The 23,615-nt window shown below is 33.9% G+C and overlaps 1 protein-coding gene across 7 annotated transcripts in view; it reads right to left on the bottom strand.

Annotated features, from left to right (window-relative positions):
• Window positions 1-23,615, bottom strand: part of LOC114331282 (ATP-binding cassette sub-family G member 1) — a 330,676-nt gene that overhangs the window by 45,271 nt on the left and 261,790 nt on the right. The window lies entirely within an intron of this gene.

Raw genomic sequence — 23,615 nt, 5'->3', positions numbered from 1 at the left:
ACGTTTGTCAGCACGTTTATATCTTCAAAACGTTGGTATTCAAGTTCTCGATTGGCCAGCAGTCACCCCAGACCTAAACCCAATTGAGCATGTTTGGGACTACCTAGAAAGACGCATGAGAGCAAGTATCGTTGCTCCATATAACATTGATGAACTGGGAAATGCTTTAACGAAAGAATGAGAGAATTTGGATTTGGAGTACATAGATAAGAAGTCTTCCACAGAGAATAAGGGACGTCATTAGAACCAGAGGCTGCAATAGTAGATACCAAAATGTTAAAATTGTTATTGAAATTTCTTATTTCATAGATTTGTATTTTTCATTTTTGTTGAATTATTGTTATTTTAATTTTTTTTTCTTTGCCTGTTTGTCTGTGATTTTACATTTTTTCATTTTACTGGAATAAACCACTGTTCATTATTTCTACATTTCATTCCCTGGCATTTCCAAAAAAATTTAGGAGAACCTAATCAAAACTTCTAGACTTAAGGGGATCGGTGCAAACTTTCGGTTCCAATGCTATTAAAATGGGATTCATTTTTTTTCGAATCCTGAGAAAACTAATAGTGGAGTCAATGAAGGTGGATATGAGTTATTACCTCAGATTTCGTTGAACCTCCATCGATTTTCATAAAAATTGGTGAGTGGTTAAAGGATACCTCAAGGAACAAAGGTGACATAGTGCCAACTTGCGCTTTTTGCATTTTAGTGTGAAATACACCCCTTTTTTTAAAATTATTTTTTAGATTTCTGAAAGTGCAGTCACTGTAAGTTTTCACTTCCTATTTTGTTGAACCTTTATCGATTTTCATGAAAATCGGTAAGTAGTTAAAGGATACCTCAAGCAATAAAAGATATACAGCATCAACTTGCGCTTTTGCATTTTAGGGGTGTAATACACCCCTACTTTTTAAATTGTAATAAATGCAGATTTCCGCATTATGGCGCAAGTAATCTCGTTTAATTAAGAAAAATAAATATTTTTTTTATATTTATGTGCATGAATTATATTTTTTTTAATTTTTCAAACCTTATAGCAACCAAAAATCCGAAAATTAACAAGTCGAAAATCACGAAAACCTTATTCTTCTATATTTCTGAAAGTGTAGTCACTGAATGTTTTCACCCACGATTTCTTTGAACCTTCATCGATTTTCATGAAAATTGTTGATTAGTTAGAGGATACTTCAAAAAACAAAAGTGATATGGCACCAAGTTGCGCTTTCTGCATTTTAAAGGTGAAATCCACCTTTTTTTTAATGATAAAAATGCAGATTTCAGCATTCTGGCTCAAGCAATCTCGTTTAATTAAGTAAAATAAATATTTTTTTACATTTATGTGCATGATTTATAATTTTTATTAATTTTTTAAACCTTATAGCAACCAAAAATCAGAAAATTAGCAAATCGACAATCACGAAAAGAATTAATCTTTTATATTTCCAAAATAATTTTTAACAATAATAGATTATATTAAAAATCACTTGAACATAAATTGATTTTCTGATGTCAAATCACTACAATTATACAGGGGGTGAATATTGCTATGAAATTTGAAAATAAAAACTTAATTATCTTTTAAACTACCTCGTATAACATCACAAAACCTGATATTTTAAGAAATAAAATATAGAGGAGAATCCAAAAATGTAAAAATATACAGGGTGTTCCATTAAACAAAAGATAATTTTGTTTCACCTTGTCAATATGGGTGGCCCTGTATATTTGGAAATGTATTTAAATTCTGATATTATCTATGCCCAATCTCACCTAAAAAAACTTTTTTCGTATCTCCTACAACAAACGACTAATTGGACCTGTATACATACAAAATCTCCGCTATAAAATTTTTTCAAAGAAAATGTTATTGGTTTTTTTTTTTAAATAACTCCGTTAAATTTTGAAATATGAGATTTATCCAAACACCATTACAAAGCTAAGTAAAAGTTCTATAAGACTGTATTAAACATAATTTTCTAAATCCTTTATTTTTTTTAAATACAAGGTGAGAGGGCCCCGGTTACATGGTTCTCGCAGTAAAATTTAGGTTTTAAATGTTTCTATCTCGGTTATTTTTTGTCGTAAAAAAATATTAAAAATAGAAAAAGCTTAAATAAAGTTAAAACTAAAATTTTCTTCTCTACCATTTTTTAAGTATATCGAGTATTTTTGGAGTTATTATCAAAAGAAAATGAAATTCACGAAAAGTTGAAAAATTCTAATTTTTTTAATCGTATTTTTTTTTCAAAAATATGCATTCTAAACCGGTCAAAATTGTTGAAGCTATTACTCATGTTAAAATAAATAAAGTTTTAAATGGGTTACAATAAATTTTAATTTTTGTGGAAATGACGTATGTTTCATTTTTCATTCTTCCCTAAAAAATCTGAAAGGGTCCTCTTATTTCCATCATAACTTGCTCAATTTTGATGCTATCGACTTCTTATATAGCTCTTTGATAGTTACCTTTAAGTACTTTATTAAAATGTTTAATATCTATATTTAACAAAGTGCATAGTTTTCCTGTTATTTAAGCTTGAATACTAAGATTTGAGTACTCGCGAAAAAAAAATATACATTCAATTGCATATAACTCACTTTATATATGTAATAAAGGATTTTTCGAATAAGAAGCTTATTTATTTTTATATTATCTTCGATTTTGGTAATAACAACTTTTTTGAATAAACTTATGGTTGTTGAGTTATTTATGAAAAACTGCTTTAAAACATGGATTTTTTTCATGGAAAAACTTTTGATTTTTAATAACTCAAAAACCATTGATTTATTGAAATAACTTTATATAACAAATTTTACTTATAATTTGTCCCTCTATCGATTAGTGGTATTATTTTTAATAAAATAATTTCCACCCCTGAGAAGGGGTGGCATCCCCCCCAGGGTAAAAGCGCAAGTTGGCACCATGTTACCTTTGTTTCTTGAGGTATCCTCTACATACTTACCAATTTTCATGAAAATCGATGGAGGTTCAACGAAATCGAAGGTGAAAACCTTCATTGACTCCACTATAAGTATTTTTGAAAAATTTAACCGCAGAATGAAAGATTACGTTATTATCGAGGGCCGAAAGTCCCTGAAAACTTCTTTAATGTTTATTTTAATAAGTTACAGGGGTGAAAGACTAAGAGAAAATTTAGTACGATTATTAATTTCAAATATCTCATTCAAAAGAAACTTTTTATATATTCTAACTGACCCTCTTATTTCGGCTATATATTCTAAGGGAATATTCTTATTTCGGCCCTCGATAATAATTTATCCTTTCATTCTGCGGTTAAATCTTTCAAAAAGATTTATTAGTTTTTTCAGGATTCGAAAAAAATGAACACCATGTCCTTGGTAATATTTTCCAAATCGAACATTCGCTATCTTCGTCATACAACGCACTCAGTCGAACAGATATTTGTGCTGACAAGACAGTGACAATTTTAGATATTTGACACGGCTTTAGGAATATTTTGAGTTTTTTATTAAATAATATTGATAGTCTATTTATTTGTAGTGTAAATAATTGATTTAAGACGTGAAATTAATAAAAAGTTATTTATTGTTTATTATTTATGGAAGATCCAAGCAGAGAATACACCAGGATATTCTGTGATCCAAGTATTTTGTTGTTAAAGATGTTCAAAATTTATGTAAGCGTTCCATAGTAACAATATATCATTAAAAAAGTCACTTTATCGCTTTTTTTCTTTTCTCGATTAAGTATTAGTTAAAGTTGCGTAGTATATAAATTATTATAATCAATGAATATATAGTTAGTGAAAAAATTATCATATTAATTAACTGAATTAATAATTGAAGCGATTATACAAGTAAGAGTTATCTAAGAACATTCAAAAGTCATCTCTAAGTTAAAAGTGACAATGTCATTGTCAAGTAATGTTTATGTACATATCCATACCAGTGAGAATTTTACTACACGTAACTAGCCGTGTAAAGAAAGAAAACGTAGGGATAACCGTAAAATATTTGCGCCTGCGTTCTTAATACATTTATGCGATACTTTTTGTGACGAGTGTATATGTATGAAGTATCAAAAAGCCGGAGACTTCTCTTTGGTAGCGAGGTGAATCGCGAATTCAAAGCTTATTCGAAACCATGAAATGATCGGCGTTATCTAACTGCACCACGAACTACCTGGGCCCATTAATCCCAATTACCTGCTGCCCCATCGCCGAGAAAGTTGGGGATCAAGTCTTAATGACCGGAAATTCCAAATTTGATTATAGTTGAAAATAAGAATATAAATATTTTCAGTTATTCACTTCAGTTGCAAATATTACGATATAGTGTCCGGTTTTGTCCGTTAGTGTTTAACTTTTAAATGGCGAATCCAACGACTATGTTTAGTCAAAGGGGAGAAGTTTTATTAATAATTAATGAATATAAATATTCAAAGGCCCATGTCACCAAAGATGGAAAAGTTAGATGGCGATGCATCAAAAAAGGGTGTCAACAAAAAGTGTACACAAAGGAAGGTGATGAAAATTACGTTATTCTTGAAAAATCATTATCGGTGGAGGATAATCATGCTCCAGATATCCATGTTGACCGGCAAATTTTTAGTAATTCTAAAAACAGGAAAGCTGTAGAAGATATATGTGAAAGACCTTTAAAGATTGTCCACAAGGAATTGAGGAAGGAAAATTTCAGCAATTTACCGCTGACGACGAAAGACATTTCTTGCGTTCGAAGAAATATCTATGCTGCAAGACGAAAATCCACACCATCATTGCCCAAGTCACAGGAAGAAGTTCTACAAGTGTTAGTGAACCTAAATTTAAAAACAAATGCAAGTGAAAACTTTTTATTATCTACGAAAAATATTTCCGCAATTTTTAGTTGTTTCACAAATCTTTACTTTTTGTGTAATGTAGATTCTTTGTATGTAGATGGAACTTTTCAATACTGTTCTAAATATTTTTGTCAGATGTTTACTATACATGGCTACAAAAATGGTTTTTATGTTCCTCTAGTATTTTGTTTGTTACCAAATAAATCACATCAATCGTACAAAAGTACTTTTGATACATTAATAACAATATGTACAGATTTGAATTTAAATTTCAAACCGAAGCGAATAATTTCTGATTTTGAAATAGCAATTCAAAATGCAGCCAAGTTAGTGTGGCCCGACATTATTATTAGTGTAGGAAACAAAGGTTGAACCTTGCAAAATGGACACAAGTCCGGTTTTATTTTTTTTCTGGTATATCAAGGGGTGCTTATTATAAGACTAACTTTTTCTGAAAAAATTTCGCCCCGGAACCTCCCTTTTCACCCCTTTAAAGGTGGTAATTTGTGGTTTTTGCGGAACGTAGCCCTTCCTGTAACTTTTACAAAAAATTTCTTTTATAGAAATATGAAGAGGACTATATTTTCTACGATTTATTTCCAACACCATCTCTCTATCATCCACCGCTTAGCGGGGGTGACGCCCTAAAGTTGACAAGTTTTTAAAAAAGATGTTTTTAAAAAAAATATATTTTTCCCTAACTGTAACGGAAATTAAGAAGAAATCCTGCGACAATTATTCACAAATAATTGACTGATTTTTTGGTATAGGTTTTACTTAAGGATAATTGCCCTTTTTTTAATTACAGGGTGTTACATTTTAAAAAAACTCTTTTTATACCATCTGAACCGTTTATGCTAGAGTAAAAAGACTTTCAGCGATTACCCATGTACTGGTGCTATTTACAAATTTGTATAATGCACCCCCATTCTTTCCCCGGAACCACCCCAAAAAAAAGAAGAATTAATAAATAAATTGATTTTCTTGGAATCCTTCACACACAATGCCCTTTATTAATATGCTTCATACATCATTTTGTGGACGTTATTATTACCCATGCATGAACACCAAAAGCAATTTCCTAGTGCAACCCCTCAAGCAAAAAAAAATAAATAAAATGGGGGGTTGAAAATTTTTTTTTTTGTTTTTTGCTTTTTGATCCATATGGGCATATGCTTCATCGATAGTGCTTTTCAAAAATATATATGGTTATTGCAACATCTCCGCGAAAACCACCCCTATCCTTGAAAATGTACTGCAGAAACTACCCCTATCCCTTGGCGAGCATGTTTTTACGATTTTCTCATTACCTATGTATTATTTTTAAACAAAACTTATACAAGGTTAAAGACCACTATTTACTCTAAAAATGATGTCCTATTCATTTTTTCGTATAAGCAACGGTTACGGCACAGTGGCGCCGTAAACCTTATATATGCTTTGGCCGGCTCCAGTTTTTGTTTTTTTTTTTCGTCATCTGTTCGTTTTATTGATAAAGTACTTATGCAAAATAAAACAACACAGTGTAACCTACAAATTATGACTTATGCACATTTTACATTATTTGCTCCCCAAAGCCACAGTAGTGGCCCAAAATAAATTTTTGCATATTTTTGCCACCTACATGCATTTTATTGCATTAATGCTACCTTAACAGCACAATATTTACCCTTAGGTGGTCGCTACGCAGTGGCGGATCCAGGGTGGGGTGATGGGGGTGAACACCTCCCCCCCTCTCAAACCAAGTCATATTATATTCAAAGATTATAAAAATATTCATTTATTTTTATAGAAATTTAACCAATTGGCACCCCCCTCTTAACGATGCTGGATCCGCTACTGTCGCTAAAGCATAAAAAGTCATTCTTATAAAAATAATATTAATATTATATAAGTATTTCTATAAAAAAAAATGAATATTTTTATAATCTTCAAATACAATATCACTTGGTTTGAGAGGGGTGGGGGTGATCGCCCCCATCACCCCTCCCTGGATCCGCCACTGCTTAGCGACCACTTAGGGGTGAATATTGTGCTATTAAGGTAGCACTAACGCAATAAAATGCGTGTAGGTGGCGAAAATATGAAAAAATTTATTTTGGGCCACCACTGTAACTTTGGGGAGCAAAGAATGTAAAATGTGCATAGGTCATGATTTGTAGGTTACACTGTGTTGTTTTATTTTACATAAGTACTTTATCAATAAAACAAACAGATGACGAAAAAATAAACAAAAACTGGAGCCCGTCAAAGCATATATGAGGTTTACGGCGCCACTGTGCCGTAACGGTTGCTTAAACGAAAAAAATGAATAGGACCTAATTTTTAGAGTAAATAGTGGTCTTTAACCTTGTATAAGTTTTGTTTAAAAAAAATGAATAGGTAATGAGAAAATCGTAAAAACATGCTGGATAAGGTATAGGGGTAGTTTCTGCAGTATATTTTCAAGGATAGAGGTGGTTTGCGCAGGGATGTTGCAATAACCATATATATTTTTGAAAAGCACTATTGATGAAGCATATGCCCATATGGATCAAAAAGCAAAAAACAAAAAAAAATTTTAACCCCCCATTTTATTTATTGTTTTTTGCTACAAGGGTTGCACTAGGAAATCGCGTTTAGTGTCCATGCATGGGTAATAATAACTTGCACAAAATGATATATGAAGCATATTAATGAAGGGCATTGTGTGTGAAGGATTCCAAGAAAATCACTTTATTTATTAATTCTTCTTCTTTTTTGGGTGGTTCCGGGGAAAAAATGGGGGTGCATTATACAAATTTGTAAATAACACCAGTACATGGGTAATCGCTGAAAGTCTTTTTACTCTAGCGTAAACGGTTCAGATGGTATAAAAAGGGGTTTTTTAAAATGTAACACCCTGTAATTAAAAAAAGGGCAATTACCCTTAAGTCAAACCTATACGAAAAAATCAATCATATATTTGTGAATAATCTCCGTAGCATTTCTTTTTAATTTCCGTTACAGTTAGCGAAAAATATATTTTTTCTAAAAACATCTTTTTTAAAAACTTGTCAACTTTGGGGCGCCACCCTTGCTAAACGGTGGATGATAGAGAGATGCTGTCGGAAATAAATCGTAGAAAATATAGTCCTCTTCATATTTCTATAAAAAAAATTTTTTGTAAAAGGTACAGGAAGGGCTACGTTCTGCAAAAACCATAAATTACCCCCTTTAAAGGGGTGAAAAGGGGGGTTCCGGGGCGAAATGTTTTCAGAAAAAGTTAGTCTTATAATAAGCACCCCTTGATATGCCAGAAAAAAAATAAAACCGGACTTGTGTCCATTTTGCAAGGTTCAATCTCTGTTTCCTACAATATATCTTTTGTTGCAAATTTCATTTAACACAAAATTGGTACCGAAAAATTTAAAATTTAGGTTTGTCTTCGGAATATAAAAATCATGCTATTGGAAAATATTTAAAATTGTTTTTCGGCATTCCTTATTTAGATCCAAATGATGTTGGTGACTTTTTTTCTGATGAACTTTTTAATATTATGCCAGAATATGACAGAGTTTTGCAATTTTGTGATTACCTAGTTGATAATTATTTCCACCTTACATGTGGACTTCAAATTCATCATCTCTTATATTTGCTACAAACGCATGTGAATCATTTTACTAGAAATTTAACGAATGTTTTTATAAATCACATCCTGACATATTTAAATTTACAGTTAAGGCTATGGGTACATAATTCGCAAATATTTTACGTGTATCCCTACTTTTTCTGTCTTTACACGGCAAAATTACGTGTAGTAAAATTCACACTGGTGTGGATATGTAAACATTACTAGAATCTCATTCTACTTGAAAATGTCATAATTAATTTAAAGAGATGGCTTTTGAATGTTCTTGGATAACTGTTATTTTTATAATTGCAAATTATTAATTCAGTTAATAAATGTGATAATTTTTTCACTAACTATGTTTTCAGTGATTGTAATAATTTATTTGTACAACAAAAACTAATAATCAATCGAGAAAAGAGGAAAAGTGTTAAAGTGATTTTTTAATAATATGTTGTTATTTTGGAACGCTTACAATTTTGAACATCTCTAACAACAAAATACTTGGATCACAGGATATATCTGATGTATTCTCTGCTTGGATCTTCCACAAATAATACACCATAAATAACTTTTTATTAAGTTCACGTCTTAAATCAATTATTTATCAAATACACTATATATCAATAATATTTAATCAATTTCTCAAAATATTCCCGATGCAATGTCAAATATTTAAAATTGTCACTGATTGTCAGTGTCTGACTGACAATATAAAATATGCTGACAATATTATATTCGGTTGAGTGCGTTGTAAGACAAAGACAGATTTGGAAAATATTATCACGGCATTGTGTTCATTTTTTTCAAATCCTGAAAAAACCAATAAATATTTTTGAAAAATTTAAACGCAGAATGAAAGACTAAATTATTACCGAGGGCCGAAAGTCCCTTAGAATAAATAAAAAGTTTATTTTGAATGAGATATTTGAAATTAAAAATCACACTAAATTTTCTCTTAGTTTTTTCACCCCTGTAACTTATTAAAATAAACATTATAGAAGTTCTCAGGGACTTTCGGCCCTCGCTAATAACGTAATCTTTCATTCTGCGTTTAAATTTTTCAAAAATACTTATTAGTTTTCTCAGGATTTGAAAAAAATGAATCCCCATTTGAATAGCATTGCAGCCGAAAATACGTTCCGATCCTCTATAGTTTCATTATTTAATCATTTAAAATTTTCGCTCATGCTTTGGGAATTGGGTTCCTTTTTGAATACAATAAAGTAAAATAAAAACTATATATATGTTCACAAAAATATTATGTAAGTACCTAGGTAGCGTGGGGAAGTTCGTAGTCGCTTTTAATTCTACTATAAAATGGAACCCATTAAAATCTAGGTAGCGTGGGGGAATTCGTAGTCGCCCGAAATGATGTTAGCAGAGACCTTTTTCTCCTACAATACATCTGTAATTCACCGTTTAAATACTATCCATTTCGCCTCTTACAAAGAGAATTGCATTTAAATTAAGTTCGAACCCCATCAGTGCCCTACACGTGTTTCGATTAATATCAAATCTCGTCAGGAGTACTAGGTTACTAGGTCGTGTGTTCAAACTGAAATTAAATGCAGTCTGGTTTTAGTGGTTTTAATAATAAAACCCGGAATGGGATGTTTCGATGCCGCCGGTTTTATCGCCGGCCGTTTCGATGCCGCCGGTTCATTGCCGGCCGTTTCGATGCCGCCGGTTCATCGCTAGTCCATTTCATCGCCGTCATATCTCGCATTTCCTAGAATTCCTAATTAATACTAAAAATAACTAATAATTATAACTGCCGAAAATTCGGAAATATATCAGATAGCGATTAATTGACTGGCGATGAATCGGCCGGCATCGAAACGGCGGCGATGAAACGTCCTAGACCCATAAAACCGACCTGAGTACGCTGGGCGCGATCTCTATACGAAGTAACGAGAAGTGAGGAGACTTCTCTTTGGTAGCGAGGTGAATCGCAAATATTATAAGCAATAAAACGATGTTTTAGCAGAGACCTCTTTCTCCGACAATACATCTACAATTCACCGTTCACACACTATCCATTTCGTCTCTTACTATACGTAGAAAATACGGATTGCATTTCAATCGTCTGCTATTTTTCGTTAATCCTTTTCATAAGTTAATCCATCAATCGTGTTAAGAGTTTGGAGGAGGTGGTTCAATGATGAGATTCATTGGAATCTTGGAGGGTTTGGACGTCCTAGAACAGCGATACTCAACCTTTTTCTTTCCTGGGCCACATAGTAGCTATTGCCTCATCTTGCGGGCCGCAATCAAGATGAAGTAGTATACAGGGTGTTTCATTGGGAAACGGAAATAATTAAATGGTATAGAGGTAAATGAGGCGGTTCTAGCCATACTAAACTTATTGATCCATTGACTTTATAACGGAGTTACAGGATGTTATCGATTTTACCCATTTCTTTCTGGACCGATATTTATGGAACTTTATAACCATCTTGTATATTTTTTTGATATTTGGTACACATATGTCACATTTAGAACCCAAACCACCCAACTACTAATCACAAGAAAAATCCAGGTCCGGATTAAACAAAATTATAAATCCATTGTGACCTTGAAACAACATCCTGTATATTGAAATTTTCAAAACCCGTTTGCACATTTGAAAAGAGCTTTAATGGAGCTTTTATTTTTTGCGCAGACAATTCAATGACTTTAATTTTGACATTATGTCGAAATTTTTACGAACTCGAACTTTCAAAACAAAAATTTAGATATAATTTCAAAATTGTCAGTAAATTATCTGCGCAAAAAATTGAATCGAGCAATTCAACTTAGTTTTTTGTGCTATTTTCAAATGTGCAGACAAATTTTGAAAATTTTAATATTGAGGGTCAAAATTATTTTAAATTTTTTTTGTTAATCTGGACCTGAATTTTCCTTCTTCTTCTTCTTCTTCTTCTTCTTCTTCTTCTTCTTGTAATAGGACTATGTCCTGTTTCTTCTGTTACAGTCTTTGCTGCGATCCGGAGCTCCAACTCTCGTACCATCGTTTCTTGGGTCTTCCTATGGGTCGCTTGGTGTTGGGCTTCTGTGTTTTCGCCCAATGCGCCATACGTTCAGGGTCCATCCGATCTACGTGGTCTCTCCACATGCGTCGTCGCGCTCTTGTCCATCTCACTACGTCTTGAACGCCTAGCTCTCTCAATGTGTCTTCGTTTCGTATTCTATCTCTGAGTGTGATACCTCTTATGGATCTTAGGGTTTTCATCTCTGTTGTTCTCATTATTTGTTTGGTCTTTGTTGTCTCGGCCCTTGTCTCAGCTGCGTATGTCAGTAGGGGTCTAACACATGTCTTATAAATGCGGACTTTGCTTTCGGTGCTCATATATTTATTCCGCCAGATTATATCCCTCAGGAAACCAGATATTCTCGCTGCTTTCGTTGCCTGCTGTTTTGATTCTTGCCACAGATGCCTGTCGCTAGATATTTCCACACCTAAGTATCTGCAATCCATTACCTGTTCGATTATATGGTCGTCCACTACTAATTTACATCTAATTGGGTTCCTGGATATTACCATCGATTGGGTTTTCTCTTTGGATAGTGTCAGGTTATACTTTTCGGCGGTTATTTTGAATTTTTGTAGTAGGCGTTGTAAGTCATCTTCGTTTTCGGCTATTAAGATTGCATCATCTGCGTAGCAAAGTATTCTCATGGTTCGGTTACCCATTTTGTATCCCTGATTCATTATGTTAACACTACCTATAACTTCATCCATTATTAAATTAAATAGGCATGGACTGAGGCTGTCCCCTTGTCTAATGCCTGCATTGATTTTGATTTCTGCCGTGAGCCCGTGTGTGGTTTTAATTCGTGTTTTGTTGGATCTATTGAGCTCTTTGATTATATTTCTATACCTCTGACCTATGTTTTTCTTTTCAAGGATAGTGAGCACGTCCTTTAATCGTACTCTGTCGAATGCTTGTTTCAAATCTACAAAGCATGTGAACATGGGCTTGTCGAATTCTATTGATTTCTCAACTAATTGTCGCATTATGAAAATAGCGTCTATTGTAGATCTGTTTGGGCGAAAACCCTGTTGTTCTTCCGATACACCGGCTTTCTTATATATTTTTTGGGATAGAATTTTTGTCAATAGTTTTGATGTAGAATTGAGTAGTGTAATTCCTCGGTAGTTAGTAGGATCTGTCTTTACGCCTTTCTTGCAGATTGGTATTGTTATACTCTCTCTCCATTCCTCTGGTACTGTCATGTTGTTTACAATTTTTTGGAATTTTTTTGAATTTTTCTTGTGATTACTAAATGGGTCGTTGCAATATAGTAAAAAAGTATTGATTATTTTTAAATTGTATTTATAATAAATATTTTATTATTCATTAACTTTAATAATTTATTATTAAAAGTTAATAATACCTTGCTTTTTAATCAGAGTTCTTAAAAATGTCAAAATAATTTAAAATTAAAGTCATTAAATTGTATGCCTCACGCACAAACACGCCTCAAACATTGGCACACATCGGCATACTATCAAATAATTTGAAAAACACGTGAAATTTGACAAATAATTTGATCACAGGGCCCTTTAGTTAGCCTTCGGGCCGCATAAAAAAGGCTGGAGGGCCTCATGCGGGCCGCAGGTTGAGTATCACTGTCCTAGAATATTGCAAGGCCGCGATGTGCGCTATCTGAGACTTCCTGATCTCAGAAATAGACGGGACAGTGTACATCAAGTAAGAGATGATTTATTTGCAGCCGTAGGAAGGGTAGTCTCAAGAAGAATAGTTAATCAAAGATTGATTGGAATGGAACTGAGAGCTTATCGTCCGCTTGGAAGATAAGCTATTGCTGTTACCATTGACACAACAGCATAAGGCATAAGGAAGTTTATCTGCTTCAGTGATCAATCTATACTTTGTTTGGATGGCTCTGATGGGAGCACAAGGGAAAGACGTTTCCGAGGTGAGAAACTAAATATAGACTTGGCTGTTGAACTTAATACAGAAAGACAATCGTACATTATGGTATGGGGTGCTATGCATTTGGAAAGCAGATCACCTCTAATTCTTATTAGCTCATTAGCTGACGATCACGCGCCTGCGAGTGATATGGTTACTTCAGTCAGATACCGTTCAACAAAACGACTCCTAGCTGAGTTCCATCCTCTTCGATAGGCAGCGAATAGGTTAACGACCTTCTGACAGCTCGACGATAAATATATTGGTGAAGTAATGCAACCGATTTTAAATCCCTACCTACAATCCATTCCAAATTCGATTTTTTAACATGATAACGCAAGACCTTATATTGCCCGTGAAACCATGGAGTTCATACAACAATCTGCTATACAGGCCAGGAACCGAAGCTTTTCACCTCGCAATTTTTACAGAATGGATCGATTTGCTTGAAAATTTGAGAATAAGTAGTGGATAGTCCAAGGATAATTCGAAACTAGATTGATATTTTACTGATAAACGAACGATACAGAAACTCCTTAAAATCCGTTAAGGCTTACCCAGGCGCAGATGTCTATTCAGACCATAACCCTCTAATAGCGCAAATGAGTATTAAAATTAAAATAAAAAGATTGGAGCAGAAAAGAAGAGCAAACCAGATAGACGTCAGTCATTTATGTAACCTGGAGGTAAAGGAGGAACTGCAAAGATGTATTAATAATAATTTGAAAATAAGACTAAGTTTTCACTCTAATGGCATATAACATATCCCACCAGAATGAAAACAATGGGAACCTTCTCTGGTTACACCTCCGAGGCTTCTACAATTTGCAAGCCATACGGATGCTGAGACTAAGGAAGATGAGGGAATTCTACAATTTACAATTCACATCACATCTGCTCAGCGCGGTAAAATTCCAACGAGACTGGTTCCCTTCATACTCCACACAGAGTAAATGTAAATAAAAAAATGAATAACCATTTTCAATTTCGTTGCAAAACGAAAATACAGCCGAACCATATTCCAGTCCAATCAGAGAGTGCCGCAAGCACCTCTACCGGTTTCGAAACTTATTAGTCTCTCATCAGGAGGCACATATGCTGCTCTCCCCGATCCAACCAAAACAAACCCCAGCGTGCAGTCCCGAATTGCAACGAACGAAATGGCATAGATGCCCTAGCGGCAACTGCTAGCAAAAGACTAAGTTTTCACTCTAATGGCATATAACATATCCCACCAGAATGAAAACAATGGGAACCTTCTCTGGTTACACCTCCGAGGCTTCTACAATTTGCAAGCCATACGGATGCTGAGACTAAGGAAGATGAGGGAATTCTACAATTTACAATTCACATCACATCTGCTCAGCGCGGTAAAATTCCAACGAGACTGGTTCCCTTCATACTCCACACAGAGTAAATGTAAATAAAAAAATGAATAACCATTTTCAATTTCGTTGCAAAACGAAAATACAGCCGAACCATATTCCAGTCCAATCAGAGAGTGCCGCAAGCACCTCTACCGGTTTCGAAACTTATTAGTCTCTCATCAGGAGGCACATATGCTGCTCTCCCCGATCCAACCAAAACAAACCCCAGCGTGCAGTCCCGAATTGCAACGAACGAAATGGCATAGATGCCCTAGCGGCAACTGCTAGCAAAAGACTAAGTTTTCACTCTAATGGCATATAACATATCCCACCAGAATGAAAACAATGGGAACCTTCTCTGGTTACACCTCCGAGGCTTCTACAATTTGCAAGCCATACGGATGCTGAGACTAAGGAAGATGAGGGAATTCTACAATTTACAATTCACATCACATCTGCTCAGCGCGGTAAAATTCCAACGAGACTGGTTCCCTTCATACTCCACACAGAGTAAATGTAAATAAAAAAATGAATAACCATTTTCAATTTCGTTGCAAAACGAAAATACAGCCGAACCATATTCCAGTCCAATCAGAGAGTGCCGCAAGCACCTCTAGCACTCTCTGATTGGACTGGAATATGGTTCGGCTGTATTTTCGTTTTGCAACGAAATTGAAAATGGTTATTCATTTTTTTATTTACATTTACTCTGTGTGGAGTATGAAGGGAACCAGTCTCGTTGGAATTTTACCGCGCTGAGCAGATGTGATGTGAATTGTAAATTGTAGAATTCCCTCATCTTCCTTAGTCTCAGCATCCGTATGGCTTGCAAATTGTAGAAGCCTCGGAGGTGTAACCAGAGAAGGTTCCCATTGTTTTCATTCTGGTGGGATATGTTATATGCCATTAGAGTGAAAACTTAGTCTTTTGCTAGCAGTTGCCGCTAGGGCATCTATGCCATTTCGTTCGTTGCAATTCGGGACTGCACGCTGGGGTTTGTTTTGGTTGGATCGGGGAGAGCAGCATATGTGCCTCCTGATGAGAGACTAATAAGTTTCGAAACCGGTAGAGGTGCTTGCGGCACTCTCTGATTGGACTGGAATATGGTTCGGCTGTATTTTCGTTTTGCAACGAAATTGAAAATGGTTATTCATTTTTTTATTTACATTTACTCTGTGTGGAGTATGAAGGGAACCAGTCTCGTTGGAATTTTACCGCGCTGAGCAGATGTGATGTGAATTGTAAATTGTAGAATTCCCTCATCTTCCTTAGTCTCAGCATCCGTATGGCTTGCAAATTGTAGAAGCCTCGGAGGTGTAACCAGAGAAGGTTCCCATTGTTTTCATTCTGGTGGGATATGTTATATGCCATTAGAGTGAAAACTTAGTCTTTTGCTAGCAGTTGCCGCTAGGGCATCTATGCCATTTCGTTCGTTGCAATTCGGGACTGCACGCTGGGGTTTGTTTTGGTTGGATCGGGGAGAGCAGCATATGTGCCTCCTGATGAGAGACTAATAAGTTTCGAAACCGGTAGAGGTGCTTGCGGCACTCTCTGATTGGACTGGAATATGGTTCGGCTGTATTTTCGTTTTGCAACGAAATTGAAAATGGTTATTCATTTTTTTATTTACATTTACTCTGTGTGGAGTATGAAGGGAACCAGTCTCGTTGGAATTTTACCGCGCTGAGCAGATGTGATGTGAATTGTAAATTGTAGAATTCCCTCATCTTCCTTAGTCTCAGCATCCGTATGGCTTGCAAATTGTAGAAGCCTCGGAGGTGTAACCAGAGAAGGTTCCCATTGTTTTCATTCTGGTGGGATATGTTATATGCCATTAGAGTGAAAACTTAGTCTTTTGCTAGCAGTTGCCGCTAGGGCATCTATGCCATTTCGTTCGTTGCAATTCGGGACTGCACGCTGGGGTTTGTTTTGGTTGGATCGGGGAGAGCAGCATATGTGCCTCCTGATGAGAGACTAATAAGTTTCGAAACCGGTAGAGGTGCTTGCGGCACTCTCTGATTGGACTGGAATATGGTTCGGCTGTATTTTCGTTTTGCAACGAAATTGAAAATGGTTATTCATTTTTTTATTTACATTTACTCTGTGTGGAGTATGAAGGGAACCAGTCTCGTTGGAATTTTACCGCGCTGAGCAGATGTGATGTGAATTGTAAATTGTAGAATTCCCTCATCTTCCTTAGTCTCAGCATCCGTATGGCTTGCAAATTGTAGAAGCCTCGGAGGTGTAACCAGAGAAGGTTCCCATTGTTTTCATTCTGGTGGGATATGTTATATGCCATTAGAGTGAAAACTTAGTCTTTTGCTAGCAGTTGCCGCTAGGGCATCTATGCCATTTCGTTCGTTGCAATTCGGGACTGCACGCTGGGGTTTGTTTTGGTTGGATCGGGGAGAGCAGCATATGTGCCTCCTGATGAGAGACTAATAAGTTTCGAAACCGGTAGAGGTGCTTGCGGCACTCTCTGATTGGACTGGAATATGGTTCGGCTGTATTTTCGTTTTGCAACGAAATTGAAAATGGTTATTCATTTTTTTTTTTTTTTTTTTTTTTTTTAATTTGAAAATACTTCATGAAAAAGAAACATCTCAGCCAACGAACAACATAGATAAAAAATGGCAAAACATAAAAATGGCGATAACAAGTCCTGCGAAGAAAATTCTGACTAAAGAAAAACCAAAAATAAAGCAAAGATGGATGACTGATAAAATCCTTCTTCTCATGGATCATCGGAGAATAATGAAAGGAAAAAACGAACAAAGGTATAAACAAATACAGAAAGAAATCCAAAAAGAACTCAGAATAGCAAAGGAATTTTTTTATAAAAAAAATGTGAAGACATAGAGCAATTGCAGGCAAAACATGATATTTTTAATGTACATAAAAAAGTGAAAGAACTTGCAGGTATGGTTTGTTCAACAGTAAATGGTTGAAGTTCAATTAGTGCGGTCGTAAATATTATTAAATTTATCTGACCTGGCCCATTGTTAAGACCCACCCGGAGCGATAAGCCACCGAGGTAGACAGAGTTGGTCTTTTGCAATTAACACTGACTAGACGGTTCTCCCATAATAATAGCCCAGTAAATGAAGGGGAAATTCGGCGATACCGTGTAATTTTCAGGGGCAACTCCGAATTGCATGAAAATTTGGATTTAGGTTCTACTTACCCTCCACTTCAAAGTTGACATTGTGCCGTTGGTTGCTTTTACTTGGGGGGTGACAGTCACCCCTTCTCGGGGGTGAAAAAACATACGTTCAAGATAAGACCGGAAATGGATAAACTGACTGATTTTAAGCAACTTTTGTTCTATAGAGTTTTTTACTTAAGTCAATACTTTTCGAGTTATTTGCCATTGAAAATGTTGATTTTTCGACAAAAAAACTACGTTTTCAGACGGTTTTTCGCAAATAACTCAAAAAGTAAATATTTTATCGAAAAAAATATCCTTAGCAGAAGTGTAGCTTATAAAAAACTCCAAAAAATGGTGTATCAGTAAAGTCTAGCAATCAAATAAAAACAAAGTTGTAGCTCATGAAAAATACGTTTTTATTCGTCTAATTCCAAATCGAATATTTCAAGGTGAAATCACCGAAAAATTAAGCACTTTTCGGGAAAACCCCATTTAAATTTTTTAAAAGTGTTTATAAAAAGCTTTGTTCTAATTTTTAAACAAAAGTTTTAGCATTAAAAATAAGCGAGTTACGCTCAAAATAAAGTTGGCCCTCTTTTTTTTTGTAAAACATCATGAAAATCTCGCCTTGTTTAGCTCCCCAAATAAAATTAATCGCTACCGCTTTACAAAAAATTTACTTACCTATCTATTTTTTATATGATCTGTCAGTTTCACCGGTTTAAAGTGTTTATTTTTGAAAGGGTTATAATTGAGAAAGCTTGAATGGGTCACTAATCACGAGCGTATGCAAATTTTGAACAGCCATATGTTAACCAATTTTTGTCTTACGGAGAAACAAAATAAAACTAGCATATAATAGCAAAATCTACATTTTTTTACCCGTTAAGATTTTTCTTATCACTAATACTTTTTAAGTTATTTTGAAAAAATGAAATTTTTAAAAAATTTTTAGAAAATTTTATTTTACTATAAAACCAAATGTTTTCAAAAATAAGCCCTTCAAACCAATCAAACTTACAGATCATATAAACAATATACATACAGTTAAAATAAATGGTAAAGCCAAACGATTAATTTCATTTAGAGTGCTAAATAGAGGGAGGTTTTCACGATTTTTTTTTACCAAAAAAAAAGGGGCCAACTTTTTTTCAGTGTAACTCGTTTATTTTTGATGCTGTAAACTTTTGTAAAAAAAAAATAATAAGCCTTTTTCGATACTTTAAAAATGTTAATAAGGTTTTCCCGAAAAACGCTTCTTTCTTCGGTGATTTCGCGTTGAATTATTTGATTTGGAATTAGACGAATAAGAATGTATTTTTCATGAGCTACAACTTTGCTTCTACTCAATTTGTAAACTTTACTGTACACCATTTTTTTCGTTTTTTTATAGGCTACACTTTTGCTAAAAATATTTTTTTCGATAAAATATTTACTTTTTGAGTTATTTGGGAAAAACGGTCTGAAAACGTAGTTTTTTTTGTCGAAAAATCAACATTTTAAATCGCGAATAACTGGAAAAGTATTGACTTACGTAAAAAACTTTACAGAACAGAAGGTGCTTAAAATAAGTCAGTTTATCCATTTCCGACCTTATTTTAAACACGCGTAAATGGGTAAATGTCACCCCCCAAGTAAAAGCAACCAACGGCACAAATTCAACTTTGAAGTGGAGGGTAAGTAGAACCTAAATCCAAATTTTCATGCAATTCGGAGTTGCCCCTGGAAATTACACTGAAAAACGGTCATTTATTGGGCTATAAAGCCTGAAATAAATTATACCTGAAACCGGGCCTTTTATACTATTATCGGTTAATCCAGGCTTTTTCTAGTGGTAACTTATTGAACTCAACCATTTACTGTGAAACCTACCATACACAAAAACGTAAGCAGCCAAATACCCTGTATAATGTCAACGGAAACATAATAACAGAACTAGAAGAACAGTTGAAGACATGGAAAAACTATGTTGAAGAACTCTTTGCAGATGATAGACAACAATCTGACCTAAGTAACATACAAGGAGACGAAGGTCCAGAAATAACGGAAGAGGAAGTAATGTACGCACTAAAAAGAATAAAAAACGGTAAAGCCCCAGATCCAGATGAAATACCAACGGAAATCCTTAAACTGATAGAAGAAGACTCGATCCACATTTGAGTTCAACTTTTCAATAGCATTTATACATCAGGAAAAATACCACAAGAATGGCTTTTATCCACCTTTGTTATTATACCAAAAAAGATGAATGCAAAACAATGTAGTGATTACCGTACAATCAGTTTGATGAGCCATGTACTGAAAATATTCCTGAAAATTATACACACTAGAGTACACAGAAAACTGGAAATGGACATCAATGATACCCAGTTTGGATTCCGAAATGGACTCGGAACAAGAGAGGCGTTGTTTGCACTTAACGTTATGTGTCAAATATGTCTTGACATAAATCAAGATGTATTCATGTGTTCCATAGATTATAACAAGGCCTTTGATAAAGTGCGGCATGATCATCTAATTAGACTCCTGGCAGAAAATAATTTAGATAAACGAGACATCCGACTAATAGCAAATATGTAATACAATCAGAAAGCAGTAGTGAGGGTAGAGAATAATACCACTGAAGAAATTGAAATAAAGTGAGGTGTGAGACAACTGTGTATACTGTCACAAACCCTGTTTAATCTCTATTCCGAAGACGTAATGAATAGAACACTCTCTGAGCAATCCATAGGTATTAAAATAAATGGTGTTAGATTAAAAAATCTGAGATTTGCCGACGACACCGTTCTGATCGCAGAAACACTTGAAGAGCTACAGACATTGGTGAATAAGATAGCAGACTGCAGCGAAGAATATGGACTATCGTTGAACATAAAGAAAACTAAATTTATGATAATATCGAAATCAACACGAAATGTCCAAAATTTATATTTACACAATGAAATTATCGATCGAGTTAGCAAATACAAATATTTAGGCACTTTTATGAATGAAGACAACGATAGCTCAGCAGAAATCAAAATAAGAATAGAAAAAACCAGATCCATATTCACTAAAATGAAGAGAGTGTTCTGTGGAAGAGATTTGAGCCTTGAAATGAAACTTCGCCTGATGAGATGTTACGTACTTTCTGTGCTGTTCTACGGAATGGAGTCATGGACGCTGAAAGAGATTGATACTAAGAAATTAGAGGCATTTGAGCTGTGGATGTATCGCAGAATCTTGAGAATATCATGGACGGAGAGAGTCACAAAGGTCGAGGTCTTGAGAAGAATGAATAAAGAAAAGGAAGTCATATTTACGATCATAAAACGAAAACTGCAATACTTGGGACACATTACAAGAGGCGAAAGATATGAACTGCTTCGAATAATTATGCAGGGGAAGATAGCAGGAAAAAGGTCCATAGGAAGAAGACGAAACTCCTGGCTAAAGAATCTACGAGAATGGTATAGCTGTAGCAACAACGAATTGTTTCGGTCAGCAGTTTCGAAAATACTTATAGCCCTGATGATCGCCAACCTTCGGAACGAAGATGGCACTTGAAGAAGAAGAAGTCCAAGGATCAAAATCTATATGATGCCGAAAGGCGCTTTTACCATGGGGGTGGTTGCCACCCCATCTCGGGGGTGGAAATTTTTTATTATATTTTGACAGCAAAAGTTGATAAAAACATTCATTCTAAGCAAAAAATGTTCTATACATTTTTTTGGTAAAATTAATAGTTTTCGATTTATTCGCTATCGAATGTGTTAGTTTTTTATAGAAAAAATAAATGTTTTTCGGTATACTCATTTACGATTCACTCAATTTTTGCCGTAGAAAAAATTTTTTCAAACCAAGTTCTTGGAATCCAAGTTCAAGGAAATAAAAAATAACCTAAATTTTATATTTAAACATTTTTTCGTATCTCTGATGCTAATATTTCTGTTCTGAAGAAAATGGCATTTTTTACCAAACTACAAAAATTCGTTATTCACTTTTAACTCCAGTTTTTTAAAAACTAATCATTCTCAGCCAGTCAAACTTTTAGAATATATTAATAATACATAAATAAATAAGAATGAATAAGGCCAATGACTAAAAACCGCTAACTTACATTATTATGCTTCCAATTGTATTTCTCCTTTTTTTTTTCAAAAAGAAATATATTGATTTTTTAACCGTAACTTTTTTATTTTTTATCTTAGAAAGTTTGGTAAAAATAATTTTGTAGGTTTTTATAAGATCTATAAGCCTATTAATATTAAATCGTTTTAAAATTCTGAGTCACAAAAAGAGGTGACTTTGAAAGGGTTGGTAAAGGTGGTTTTTGCATGTTATTACAAGTTTTAATTGTCAATAGCTCACTCAATTTTTGCCGTAGAAATAAGTTTTGCAAACCAGATTCTTGGGAATTAAATAGGCTGTAATCTCATATTTAAACATTTTTTCGTATATCTGATTCTAATCTTGCTATTCTGAAGAAAATGCCACTTCTTTCCAAACAAAAAAAAAACCGTTATTCGATTTTAATTCCATTTTTTTTTAAACTAATCATTCTAAGCCGGTCAAACTTTTAGAACCTATTAATAATACATAAATAAAAAGACCAAATAAGATCAATAACTAATTTAAATTAGGGTGGTGATTAGGGGGTTGCTTGCGATCACAATAACTTAACTTATTAAATTTCTTAAGGTAGAATATGCAATTTGCAAATTTTTTTTAAAATTTTGCAATAGATTGTTACTGTTTTTTTGTTTCTCTTCATTATTTTTATTTATATAGACGATTTATATCATTTTAGTAAATTGTATTTGTTATTTATTGTTCTTATTTATGATTCTTGTAATCTTTGTCTATAAAATTGTTAAATTTTTCATGACAATAAAGCATATTTCTATTTCTATTTCTATTTCTATTTCGCTGAAAAAAAAAAATAGGGACTGACATTCTTTTCATTATAAGTCACTTAATTTTTGAGCTAGAGACTTTTTTATTTCTTGAGATAGATATTTTTAAATACTTTAAATTAGTTTGTACAAGTTTTCCTCGAAAAATGCATAGTTTTCCCGTCTTTTGACTTTGAAACTACAATATTTAGCATTTGACGAAGAAGAGCCAACATATAATTAAGTATAGCTCGATTAATATTGGTCTTAAAGAAAATTTAAAAAAACGCCTTTGTTTATTTTTTTCAAAAGGTATATTTTTGTTAAGTAAAGGTGTTTTGATAAAACGAAAACTTTTGGAGTTATTAGTAGAAAACTTTTATAAAAACATTGATTTTTTCGATATAAAACTAACACTTTCGATAGGGAATAAATCGAAAACTATCAATTTTATCAAAAAAATGTATAGAACGTTTTTTGCTTAGAATGAACGTTTTTACCAATTTTGTGATTAAAATATAATAAAAAATTTCCACGCCTTTCGGCATGATATATAGGGTGTAACAAAAATACAGGTCATAAATTAAACCACATATTCTGGGACCAAAAATAGCGCGAATGAACCTAACTTACCTTAGTACAAATATGCACAAAAAAGAAGTTACAGCCCTTTGAAGTTACAAAATGAAAATCGATTTTTTCGAATATATCGAAAACTATTAGAGATTTTTTGTTGAAAATGGACATGTGGCATTCTTATGGCAAGATCATCTTAAAGAAAAATTAAAGTGAAATTTGTGCACCCCATAAAAATTTTATGGGAGTTTTGTTCCCTTAAACCCCCCCAAACTTTTGTGTCCGTTCCAAA

Source organism: Diabrotica virgifera, chromosome 1 (assembly GCF_917563875.1).
Source record: "Diabrotica virgifera virgifera chromosome 1, PGI_DIABVI_V3a".
NCBI lineage: Eukaryota > Metazoa > Arthropoda > Insecta > Coleoptera > Chrysomelidae > Diabrotica > Diabrotica virgifera.
The sequence above is the reverse complement of the archived record's forward strand: the minus strand, read 5'-3'. Positions and strand labels throughout refer to the sequence as shown.